Source organism: Podarcis cretensis (genome assembly GCF_951804945.1).
Source record: "Podarcis cretensis genome assembly, chromosome: 12".
Taxonomy (NCBI): Eukaryota; Metazoa; Chordata; class Lepidosauria; order Squamata; family Lacertidae; genus Podarcis; species Podarcis cretensis.
The window spans coordinates 21512155-21525323 of NC_137181.1; the positions used below are offsets into that span (position 1 = coordinate 21512155).

The 13169-nt window shown below is 41.9% G+C and overlaps 1 long non-coding RNA gene across 2 annotated transcripts in view; it reads right to left on the reverse strand.

The window, feature by feature from the left end:
• The window catches only part of LOC307199312, a 66201-nt gene extending 54247 nt beyond the window's left edge, over positions 1–11954 (reverse strand). Inside the window, exons 1-2 of one of the 2 annotated variants that reach the window (XR_013831857.1) lie at positions 11840–11954; positions 10307–10460 (exon numbers count right to left, since the gene is read on the reverse strand). This is a non-coding gene — a long non-coding RNA (uncharacterized lncRNA). Of the gene's footprint in view, positions 1–10306; positions 11263–11839 lie in introns of those variants that run through there. The other variant, XR_013831858.1, reaches the window with a different exon arrangement.
• Positions 11955–13169: the final 1215 nt, after the last annotated feature.

The window sequence follows — 13169 nt, forward strand, 5'->3', positions numbered from 1 at the left end:
GAACAAGACACGGATGCCCTCTGTCATCGCTTTTGTTTATTAGTATACAAGAAACTTTATTAACAGCCTTAAGGAATGAACCAAAAATAACAGGTATCAATTTAGGAAATAGGTATTACAAGCTTAACGCCTTCGCAGACAATGTCATCATAACCACTGAAAATCCGGCCGAGAGTATACAGGAAACCATTTTAAAAATGAATGAATTTGGGAAAGTCTTGGGGTTCAAACTAAATAAAGAGAAATCCAAATTATTAGTGGAAAATGTGAACAAAAAAGAGCAGAAAGTACTAGAATGATTAACAGGATTAAAAATAACCAAGTGAACTATTTGGGCGTTTGGATTACAAACAAAAACATAAACTTATACAAATAAATAAAAAAAGATTTGGAGACCTGGGGGAGGCTAAATTTGTCTTGGATGTCAATAATCAAAATGACAATACTTCCAAAGATGTTATTTTTATTTCAAACTATACCAATCATTAATGGGGTTAAATGTTTTAGAGGCTGGCAGAAATACCTTGCAAAATTTATTTGCCAGGGGGAATGCCAAGAATAAAATTCAAACTATTAACGAAGACTATGGATTGAGGAGGCTTTGCAGTCCCGGATTTTAAATTATATTACGAAGCATCAAGTCTGACTTGGATCCAAGAGTGGATATTGTTAAAAAAAAACGGAAATATTGGACATAGAGGGCTGGGACAATGTCTATGGTTGGCATAGTTATTTAGGACATGACAAAGTTAGGAACCATAGAGGATTCCTAAATCATATAGTGAGGAAAGCCCTGTACGCTGTATGGGAAATATATCTACCACTACCGGAACTGAAAACCCCATGGTGGCTCTCATCTATTGAAGCAACAGCAATACATACACACACACACACACACAAAAAAAAAACCCACGAGGAATAACTGGCCAGTTTATAGGGACTTAGTAGATGAACAAAACAACTGCCCTAAATTGAAGAAACATGAAGAGTTTAAAAAGTTAGGAATAACCTGGCTAGAATACCACCAGCTATATGCAGTCCTAGAAAAAGACAAAAAATGAAAGGATTCAATAACAAAACCTCAAATTTAGAGAAAGAATGATTACAAAATAATAATAAAACCTTTCAAAAATGTATAGGCTACTCTTAAATTGGAATTTAAAAGACGAAGAAATAAAAGATGTAATGAAAAAGTGGGCACAAGACCTAGGTCATCTGATAGAATTAGAAAAATGGGGGAAGCTAAGGAAGATAAAATTAAAATTCACGGCATGTCACCAAATTAAAGAAAACTTCATGAAAATGCAGTTCATGTGGTATTTAACCCTGGTAAAACTGGCGAAAATCAACAGAAGCCACAATAACAAATGTTGGAGACATAAATCACAAGTGGGAACCTTCTTTTCATATGTGGTGGTTATGCCCAGGAATTAAAAAATTCTGGGGCACGATCTACAAAGAAATGGAAAAACTATTAAAATTCACATTTCCCAGAAAACCAGAAGCATTCCTTCCTGTGATTTTAACCAAGGATATCCCAAAAGAAAGAACAAAATTATTTCTATTTTTTTAAAATAATATTTATTAAGTTTTTAACAAAAAAGGGTTACAAAACACTAAACAGTAAACAAAGAACACACAAAGAAGATACAAAAACCAAAATTTAACATAAAAAATGAAAAAATAAAAATCCCTCCTTCTAATATCTTACCACTCATTTACTTATTTTCATGATTTCCTCACACCTTCCTTTTTTGTATTCCATTTAAAAATTTGTTCAGCAAATTCATACCCTCTTAATTTACCCTTAATTGTTTATCCTCACATATTCTAACTTCAAATTTTCATCTGATATTAATCCATTCTTGCATATTCTTATTTTGCCTTATTGCTAGAACTGTAGCACCCTGCTTGTGGTTAACGCTTAGCTGGAATGAAATATTCAACGCAGCAATAGAGAAATTAAAATAATAATTTATTTGTCGGACAAATAAATATGAGGCACAGTGGTATATGGTTACCAAGCTCTGGCCTGGCCTCCTGCCGTTATGGCCAGCACTTATATTTCCTTAATCCAGCCCCCTTGCTCCTCCTGTGGCTGCCTCTGTCCAATCAGCCTGGTTGAAATTCCTATTGGCTGTTTGCTAGAACCAATCACAAAAGATACACCCATTTCCTTTTTGCCTTTTATGGGAAACAAAAAGCTATATATTCTTCTATCTATAAATGACAAATAAGTAGTCATATATCTTACATTTGTCTCAACAAGGAACCTTAATTACCAGCTCACCTCTTGCCCTCCTTGTCCTATTGCCCTCCAAAACAGATGGTTAATCTTAAATTTTTATCTTAAACAGATGTCAAGGATCTTGAGTTCACATCATCATTGAAAGATCTCCTTCTTTTGGAGGTCTTTAAACAAAGGCCTGACAACCATATGTGTGCTCTAATGATGTTTCCTGCTTGGCAGGGGGGGCTGGGCTGATGGCCCCTGTGATCTCTTCCAACTATATGAAATAAGAATCTAGCATAAGGATTTAACATTTCTTGGTTTCTAAATCCTTTGCATAATTACATTTAAGCCAATATATTTAATACATAACATAAATAACCTTTTAAAAGGAAAAGAAATCTTAAAAGGATCTCAGTTTAAGAAAGAAACAACTTTAGAAAAGACTTCCCAAAATACTCCCTCCCTTTTTGCCAGCCAGATGCTCTTGGCCTTTTAACCTTAGGAAAAAATGGCTCAAGATTAATGGGAGGCACATGGTTTTATTTTACTATTTACCCACTCTTAATTATGTTTTTCTCTGCTTTTTTTATCTTCTGTAATATGTAGGGTCAGTGTAACCTTGGCTCTCAGCCTGTAATTCCCTTTTTACGACTTTGAGAATTGTTTTCTGCTATAAATCAGGGGGCCCCCTTGTCCAGGAGGATAAACATCTTGCCAAGGTTCTTAGGCAGCTGGTCTTCTGCCTGGCATTTAACATTTGAAAATCTTTAAGCTCATTTTAATATACAGGAATTTTAAAATATAAGCTTTGATTAAAAATGCAGGCTATGATTAGATGCCTCAGAACCACTTTGTTTCATTCCAATGTCATTAACATTCAAAAATTTTACAGTGTTTCTGTAAATAGATTTTAAATTTCTTCCAATCTTCTTCCACCAACTCTTCTCCCTGGTCTCGGATTCTGCCGGTCATTTCCGCCAAGAACAAAATTATTTCTATGCGTAGTGACTGCAGCTGGGGTACTGGTAGCCAAGTACTGTACTGGAAAAGTGAACAGATCCCTACTAGAGAAGAATGGGAAGTAAAGTTAAGCAAGTACTTGGAACTCGCAAAAATGACCAGATCATTAAGGAATAAACCAATCAATGTAGTTCAAAAGGAGTGGGAATGCTTTAACACTTATCTAACGAGACAAGGTTCAACAAGCAAAATTTGGTTATGCCTAGAATAAATCCGTAAATAGAAAAAATGTTTCCTTATACCAAGATGAGGACAGACGAAGATGAAGGAAATTGACCCCTTCCTCCATGTCCGATTCCTCCAAAAACAAATTCCACAATACTTCAAAGTTTTAAAATAAGATGTGGAACCATAAGTAGAGAAATACATACCGGTATCCGTGATGAAAATCAGTCCCATGTTTCTGCTGAAGTTGGCTCAAATTATTAAATAGGAACTATAATTCTGTGTGTGCTTGTTTTTAATAACCATGTTCATGATTTTCTAAGGTGATATACTTCCATCACACATGGAAAAACCAGCCACTCCAGGTAAAGCTGCAAAAGTAAAAGGGAAAACACCAAAAAACAAAAGAAGCAAAAGAAGATGATTCAAAATGGTTCATAAAACTAAATCCTCATGAAATCATTGATCTTTGTAAAATAATAACATGCCAACATGCTTTCGTTGGTGATGCACCTCAAAGACACAAGATGAGGAACCTTCATTTTGTGAAGGTTACTAATAACCAAATCAAAAGGGGCATTTTATTATTTTGCAACAAATGTTTAAAATGGAGAAGTAGGATAAAAATATAATACATAGGAAGTGATAAAATCCCATACTTCTGCTATATTAATGAAACAAGCAAGGATCTTTTCTTAGGAAACAAAACAAAATTAGATGTGGCATATTACAAAAGCTTGGATGATTTTGCATGTGACATATTCCCTTTTCTATGCCCCTATGAAGTAAGTTTACCTAATTAGGAAATGAAACAGCACTTTAGACCAGCCTTTCTGAACCTGGTGCCTTCCAGATGTTTGGGACTACAACTCCCATTGAAGGGACAGAATACCCAAATCCTGTCTGTGAAATCACCCCAGGCTTCAATAATCACACCAGGCCTCAAAACTGCCCAAAACTCCTTTTGTCTTCTAAAAATCCAAAACAGCTTTTCTCTGCTCTTCTCTGCTTTTCTCACAAGATGCTGTGGCAAAAGGCAAAATGTTACTTTTAAAGGCTAATGAATAGGCTCTCTTCATAGCAGGCCTGGGAAATGAATCTTATCTCATCCTAGTTGCAACTTCTTGGACATGCTTGGACATGCTGAACAACTCTCATTCCCCTTTCCTGGGAAGAGTCCAATAGTCCCAAGACAGCTTTCTGTTCATGCTCAGAGGAACTCATGGGCAGGACTCCTGAGGGAGGAGAAAGGGGGAGGGAACTGGAAATAGGTATATATGCTTGTGCACATGACTGTGAACTCGTGCATGCTTTTGTGAACTATCACACTTGTTCCTTCTACCAGTTCATGAATGGTAGAAATAAAAACCTTTTTCTTTGAAACTATTCCTTGAGTGTCTGTTGACTCCCACTTCCCTTTCCCAGGCGCAATAAGATGCCACAAAGGGAGATGATTGAGGATTTTAAAAACTGAAGAAAAATAGACTCCAACACTTATGTGAAGTTCCTGACCGTCCCCCACGGCTTAGGAAAAGTAGAACGGTGATTAACCCAAGCCAAAACTGTGCCCAGTATGGCAGCAAGTACAAGTTAGAAAAAGCCAGCAGTTTGCCAGTCCCAGGAAAAGAAGAGGAAGGGGGAATAATTAGCCCCCCTCCACCCTATGCAGCAACTGCACCAGGGCTAAATGAGGTTCCCCCTACCCAACCCCCAAAGCAAAGAGACTGAGGAAGAAAGACAAGAGAAAGTTGAGAATGGTGAAATTCAGAAGGAATCAGGTGAAATGGACAAGCAGGACAGTCCAAAAGAGTATTTCAGTATGTGAATTGGCAGAAAGAAAAAGAGCAGAAGATTTTAAAGAGCCACGTGAGATAGAGCCAGTAAGCAAGCCAAAAAAGTGAGCTGGATGTGGCTTCTTGGTTCTAGAAGCAGCACAATGCAAGGATGTGAATTGGCAGACAGAAAGAAACAGAGCAGAAGGCTTTGAGAGCCGCATAGGACAGAACTGTTAAAAAAGAGAGAGACTATTAAAACCCGAGGTATCAAAGAGCCCTAGGATTACAATACTGACCATTGAGGAAATCCGCAAGATACATGCCCTCAGGGCAGCGGACAATACTGATGTTGCAATTGAGGCAGCTAAAACTCCACTTTGATGGCCCCACCCCACCGAGTGTACGACCCCCTGGAGTCATCCGATGCCCAGGACCACAGACCCCCAAGCACCTTAATTAGAATCCTTCTTTCGAAGAGGACCCAGCCAAAAATAATTAGGGGTTTGTCTTCAAGCAGCCAGCAGCCAAAACGCAATCCCAGAGGGTGTCCACGGGAGGGGCAGGACGCCTAGGGAAGAAACCAGTGCGCCATCTGCAGGCAAGAGGGTCATTGGGAAGTGGAATGCCCACAGGCCCCTCGCCCGACACACCCCACCCCCACAGGCTGGGAACAATAAGATTTCTCAAAAATGATTTCTTCTCATCTCTGTTCTTGCTCAAAGACTGTTGCAGTGGAAAGCATGTGAACAGACTTTCTCATTCACGCAAGTAACGGGACATCAGTTTTTCCCCCCTTGAAGCAGCTTCAGAGCGCTTATCTTTTGGCTGCTATTCCAAGAAGGACACTGCTGCATTCTTGCCAGCCGGCTATCCCAAGCCATCTACTGCTTGGAGCCAATTAGGATTTACAGTCAAGCGACAAAAACCCAGAATGCCAAGGGTTACCCACCCTCTTGCCCCAAGTACTAACCTAGAAAGTGACTTTCTTAAAAAAGCAAGTGAATGCTTTCTGTGAACTTTGTCAAGTTTTTCTTTTTAAGGTGCAATTTTACTCTGAAAGGAGCTGCGGCATAGGAATTTGATACTTTGCCAGAAGCAAGGAACACATCGTTACAGACACTGGCAGTCTTTGGCAGATGAACTGAAATTTTGCAACATGTTTTACAGGCCGCAAAAGCTCTGAAAAAATTAGTGTGCAGAGGAAAAGACTTTAAAAAAAATCTCAGCTGGCAAAACTTAACCCAAGGAACAGAACTGTTAACCCCTTGCGAAGTTTTCCTGCCAAGCACACCCTTTTGAATTTATGTTTGCTAGGCCTATACCTTATGTGCAAATGTTTTCTATCAATTTGTTCTGTGCAATCGCTGCCGTCTTTGTTATCTCTTCTCTTAACAAGTGAGCTTTTGCCGGAACGCCTTGTGCCTTGGTCGAGCCTCTGCATCCAGATGAGGACCCAGACACCCAGACATCGCTCCAGCCTTGTTGGAAGGGACCCAAGATGCCCAACGCCAGACGACCCGACGCCCACCAGACTACAGCCCTGCTAAACGTCACTCCTGGACGCTGGCGCACGGCTCAAGAATCCAGCATGGATTGAAAGAGGACATTTTCTCATTTTCTTTTCTTTCCCTTTGCATATACAGTTTTCATAGAAGGTTGCTGGGCCCCTGGATAGCCTTACAACACCCCTGCAGGGGAGGGTATTTGTGTGGGTTGTTCAATCAGGGAAATTACACCCCAGCCCGCTTCCACCTGACAGAGCTCCACCCAGAGCCTACAGAACTTAACTAAAGCCCCCTTTGAACCACAGCACCGACTTGGTAATGACCCTGTGCACAAATGGAATGAATCATCAGTTACAACCTCAATCATTCCATCACCGTATTACTGGCTGGCTTTGGGTCAATAAATCAAAGAGCGCCAGTGTCAAAGAGCGCCAGTGACAATCTGACATGTACGTTCCCAGCCCAAACCGTTACACCTGAGTCCACGCCAGGAACTCTTTCTGGCTTGGTGTGGCCTTCAGAAGGGGAAGGTAGTGTCTCTGCTCACAGACGTGTGTCAGGCAGGCTTATGGAAGGCAAGCTTCCCATATCCACCCACAGGGATGGTATGGAGTGTGCTTCCTAGCCTACCTAATTCCTACCATGGGGATTCCTGAGCAGGTAGCCACAGCACCCCATCAAAGGAGACGCTTGGCTGACCTAGCAACAGTTGCAGGTAGCTTCCAGCTCCCAAACTTGGGGCAATCATCAGTGGCCTCAAGAAAGGATAGTGGTCCATTTGGGACAGGCCTGGCGGCTGTCCAAAAACAAACAGGGGGGGAATGAAGGGACAGAATACCCAAATCCTGTCTGTGAAATCACCCCAGGCTTCAATAATCACACCAGGCCTCAAAACTGCCCAAAACTCCTTTTGTCTTCTAAAAATCCAAAACAGCTTTTCTCTGCTCTTCTCTGCTTTTCTCACAAGATGCTGTGGCAAAAGGCAAAATGTTACTTTTAAAGGCTAATGAATAGGCTCTCTTCATAGCAGGCCTGGGAAATGAATCTTATCTCATCCTAGTTGCAACTTCTTGGACATGCTTGGACATGCTGAACCACTCTCATTCCCCTTTCCTGGGAAGAGTCCAATAGTCCCAAGACAGCTTTCTGTTCATGCTCAGAGGAACTCATGGGCAGGACTCCTGAGGGAGGAGAAAGGGGGAGGGAACTGGAAATGGGTATATATGCTTGTGCACATGACTGTGAACTTGTGCATGCTTTTTGTGAACTATCACACTTGCTCCTTCTACCAGTTCATGAATGGTAGAAATAAAAACCTTTTTCTCCGAAACTATTCTTTGAGTGTCTGTTGACTCCCACTTCCCTTTCTCAGACGCAATATTTTTCCCACCCGACGGCAAAGCCTCATAAGGCTACACCATCAGCCCCATCCAGCATGGTTATGACACACGGGGCAACGGGGCTTATGGGAGTTGTACATGTAATAATGTAGTCACTGCTACTAACAACGTGCTACTAACAATGTGCTACTAACCATGCTGACGAAGAATTCTATGTAACAGTAGTCAATATCCGGAATCACTGTTCAGTGTTGGACATATTTGCTGAATACACAAAACTTCACAGCTTGTCTTTCATCGTACAAAGTCTGGTACCTCGCTTCATTTAAAGATAGTCAGAGACTTTGAGACTAAAGATTTCAGGAAGATTTATTTTTCTGAACCGTTTTAAGGCTTTGACTTTTATTTTTCTTCCTCTGGATTTTGGGAAAAAACAAAACCTTTTTTTTTTCCTTTTCAGCTTTAGTGAGGCCTGCAGATTTTCCCATATGTGTTGAAAGTACATCATCTTAGAGAGTCCTAAACATGGTTTTTATTTTAAAAAACAAGCACACAGAGAATTATAGTTGCTATTTAATTATCTTAACCAACTACAGGAGAAATATGGGACTGATTTTGTCACGACATTTATTTCTCTACCTACTGTTCCATATCTTTTACAACTTCAAAGCATTGTGGAATTTATTGTTGGAGGAACTGTTGTTGGCATCTATCTGTCTCCAGAGACTATCAAGTGCAACTCTGGGTCTGAAGTCACACCACCTAGTGATCTCCCCAGGGCGAATGGCTGGGCAGTGTGCATAGGGGCCCTGGACTGCCTAGGTGACAAGAATTAAATAGAATTAAATCTGGAGAATCAGTAAGAGCTATTGCTAATCAACATTTTATATTGATTGTTAGCGTATATGGTAACTAGGTGTGCAGATGCGGTTCATTTATATTTATAGCATGAAAGGCATATGATTTTAGTATGGGGCAGTCTGTTGCATAATAAGGAAATTTCCGTGGCTACATTTTCCAGCTGATGGGAAGCCAAGGAATGTTTGGAAATTTTGCTCTCCTCTGTGTCCTTACTTGCTTTCTTTAGCACATGAGAGAAAGATAATGCAGCCCCAGTTAAAATATAGATGTATTTACTTAGGTGATTTATACACCTCTTAATAAGTTTCTGGGTGGTCTCCTGGAACACTCACATTTGTTCATCATTGTGCTGTTGCCATGATTCTTTGCAATATTTTAGGGGAAGCAGGTGGTACATGTAAAATTGTGTGATCCATACATTATGTCTATACATACATGATTCTCATTGAAATTTCGCCAGGACCTGGCGATTTCCCGTTTGTCATCTTTTTAATTACTTGGGCAGTTTCTTCTATTTCTATGTCGGCATTTAAATATTTATATTCTTCTTCTAATATTGACAGTAAATTATTCTGTAACAAATACTCTTTTTATTTTGTTTTAATCTTTAAACTCTATTTTATACAGCTTTTTGTAGTAATTTATAAAACTTTGTTTAATTTTTTTCGGGTCAGTAGTTTCTTCTCCTTGATCTATTATTTTGTTTATGATTCTATCTGTTTTTCTTTTATTAACCAAGCCAGCATCCTGCTGGCTTTATTGGCCAATTCAAAATATCTTTTGTCTCATGCATTTTATTTTACTTTCTACTTCCTTATTTTAATAAGTTGGAAATATGTGATTGTAAGATCTTTATTTTTGGCTTACTTTTTCATTTTTTGGGTTTTTGATCGATTCATTTTGTCTCTTATCTGTCTTATTATTTCTTGAATATTATTTTCCTTTCTTTTATTTTTCCATGCCATTTATTTGTTGTATCCCGAAGGCCCTCATATAAGCCTTACTTGTGTCCCAAATTACGTTTCACCCAAAAACCCTTCACTGTGGCATTGAACAGAACTTGCTTGGCAATCACATAATTATAATCATTTCTAAATTCATAAACTCTTGTGAATCTGCAATTTCTCACCAGTTTATTCCAAAACTGCTTCATTCAACTTCTGTGAAATCTTCTTAGTGCTAGCTTTAAAGAACTGTGCCTTTTTGCTCTTCTGGATCCTAGCTGGCCTTCAGCAAGCTTTTAAAATATATATATATATATACTTGGCACACCCATCATTAATTTTTTTTATCAGAAGGAGCTAAATACTATCAAAACAGCAGATGCAGCAGCAAGCAAGTTCCTTAAACAGTCAGGTCATGTGCATAAGAAGTAAAACTGAAAGTAAAATACAGTTTTTTAAATACTTGGGGTGTGTTCACATTCCTGCCTCAGAGTGCTATTACGGTAAGTTGTTGTTGTTGTCGTCCCCGCGCCAGTGTGTTTCATGCCTCTTTCTGCCTTTGACTGTTCTCATCAGGACAGCTTCATTACTGTCAGATTTGTTTCTCTTTGAGGGTGCTGATGGCAGGAGAGAGACAAATTAGGAGTGGCTTAAGGACTCCAGTCAGCAGTATTTTATAATGGAGTACAAAATACATAACATGTCATGGGAACATGAATTAAAAACTCTGCACTGGAAATGCGGCAAGTGTACAGTGAACAGAAGTGTGAACACAGTCTTTGAAAGATACACCAGCTTGCATAGTAAAATTATTGGAAGGACTGAAAGAATAACCCAACTTTCTCCCTGATCCAGCATTTCATTAGGCTGGAGGTCATCCAAATGATGATGAGCTAGCAAATGAAGGGAATCTGGCTAGTACTGCGATTGTGCCGTGCAAACACAAAAAATGCAAATGCATTACTTGGCGCCTTTATATTTTCAGCTTCTTTTTTCCCTGGAAATGTTCCAGTCGTTAGGGTTGCAAAGACAGGCTTGAAAATGTGTGGATGATCTCTGGTGATGCCTCTAATGCCACAGGACTCCGAAGGGTGTGTAAAGGTAGCAGAATTTCAATGTCCTGAATAAGTACTTGCTCCTCCTTGTAAGTAGGAAAGCTTATGTGAAGTGAGGAAAAATAAATTAACCAGTTCACACTGATCTGGAGTTGGGGGTGAACAGGGAAGCGGCTAAGTTTGCTGAGGATAACAAATGGTTCCGGTCTGTAACAATATAGCACCGTATTTTTCGCCCTATAGGACGCACCGTCCCATGAGGCGCACCTAGTTTTTTGGGGGGGAAATAAAGGGGAAAAAATTTATTTCCCCCCGAGGCGCGGGGGAAGCCCGAGCTTCCCCCGACCCCAGAACAGGCAACTCTCCGCAAGCCGTGGGAGCCCGTTGCGCGAAGCCTGGAGAGCGAGAGGGGTCGGTGCGCACCAACCCCTCTCGCTCTCCAGGCTTCAGCGAAAGCCTGCATTCGCACCATGCACACACATTTCCCCTTCATTTTTGGAGCGGAAAAACTGCATCCTAGGGGGTGAAAAATATGGTATATTTGCATCTGCTTTTCTAAACACAACCTAGATTAACTGTGGGGAACCAGTGGCCCTCCAGATGTTAGGACTCCCTCTCCAGAACGGCCACTCATCAAGCACATCTGGAGAGCCGCAGGTCGCCCACCCTCGCGGAAAAAAGACTGTCGAGTAGGAAATTCCTAGTTAAACGGGTTACTGGTTAAAAAGATCACTTTCATTGCATCTTGGCTTAAAAAGGCACTGGGCCCTCTCGTTGTGGATTTTCTCCGGAGTTTCCCTCAGACATAGCAGCCAGATTGCAGCCAAGAAACTGATGCCTTCGCTGAAGGGAGTTTCCCTCAGAATCCCCCCCAACCAACTTCTGAGGCGGTTAACGGGTGGGCGTTTCCCGGCGAACCTCCGCCCAGCGGCCATTTTTACCACCTTTTCCCGCTCAATTCCCCCTTTTCGAGATGTTTTAGAAACTTCCCAGCACACTCGTGCTAAGTGGGGCCGGGCTGCCCTACGCCTAACTTACTCAGATAACGGTCTTAATTCCGTCCTGAGTCCGGCTCTCTTCGCCGCTGTGAGGAGAAATAGAAAAAGTTCCAGGGAAATGAGGCGATGGCGCGCCTCGACTGCCACACGGACTGCTTGGAGAGGCCCCTGTCGCGACGCGCGGCGCTTCTCCGCCGAGAGGCTGAGCACCGAGGGCTCCTTCGCCTCCCTCCTGGCCGTGGCCCGCCAAGGCGGAGGCTCGCTCCTCACCCGGGAGGCCTTCGCCGAGCTGCTGGCGCTGGACGAGGCGGTGCGGGGGCTCCGCAGCCCCGACGGCGCCGCGCTCCCCTTCGCCCGGCTCTGCGCGCGGAGCAGCCCCGGCCACAAGTGCAGCAGCGCCAACCCGCTGCTCAGCTTAGTGCAAGGCGGGTCGCGCATCGAGGCGCTGCTGCCCCACCTCACCTTCCCGCTCTACGTCCCTCCGCTCATTGCCAACCCCCTTTTCCTGCCCCCCTTGCTGGGAGGCCTCGACTTGGGCCCCGGGGATGGGCCGGCGCGCCCCGTCCGGGCAGCCAAAGCGCTGCGCCTCTTCTACTACTTGCAGGAGGATGAGGCTTCTCGCAGAAACGACAGCGCGCTCTGGCTCCGGACGTTTCTGGAGCGCATCCCGGGCGTGCTGAAATCCTTGAACCTTACAACCATCCAGGTAAGCGTCTCCTGGCACGATGGAGCCGCGATATGACTCTGTGTCTGCCTGATGCATGCTGCCATGCTTACTGGAGCGAACAGGATCTGAAATCAAATTACTAGGGTCCGAGGTTCCCCATGCCTAACGCACCTGCATCAGCAAGTGGAGGCATTCAGTGGAGGCCAAACATTTAATTTTAGTAAGTAATTAGAAAACAAGCTATTGCAGCATCTCTGGCAATGCAAGAATGCCAAGGAGTGCCTCTTTCAAAATGATGCACATTGGAAGGGTTTGATAATAGATTTGGTTGGCATGCGTATATATGGTATGACAAGGTAAAAATGCATAAAGGTTTTAAAAACCATATTGTTAGGAAAGCACTATATAATGTTTGGATCCGATACAAGGATTTGTTGGAAAATAAAACCCCTAGGTGGCTGTCACCAATGGAAGCTAAGGAGGTGAAAAAATTAAATATGGAATCTAAATGGCCAAGATATGGTGAAATTTTAGAGCAAGAGAGTGGAAAAATTAAATTACAGAGTTATGAGAAATTGAAGTCGAAAGTAAGAGATTGGCTTCATT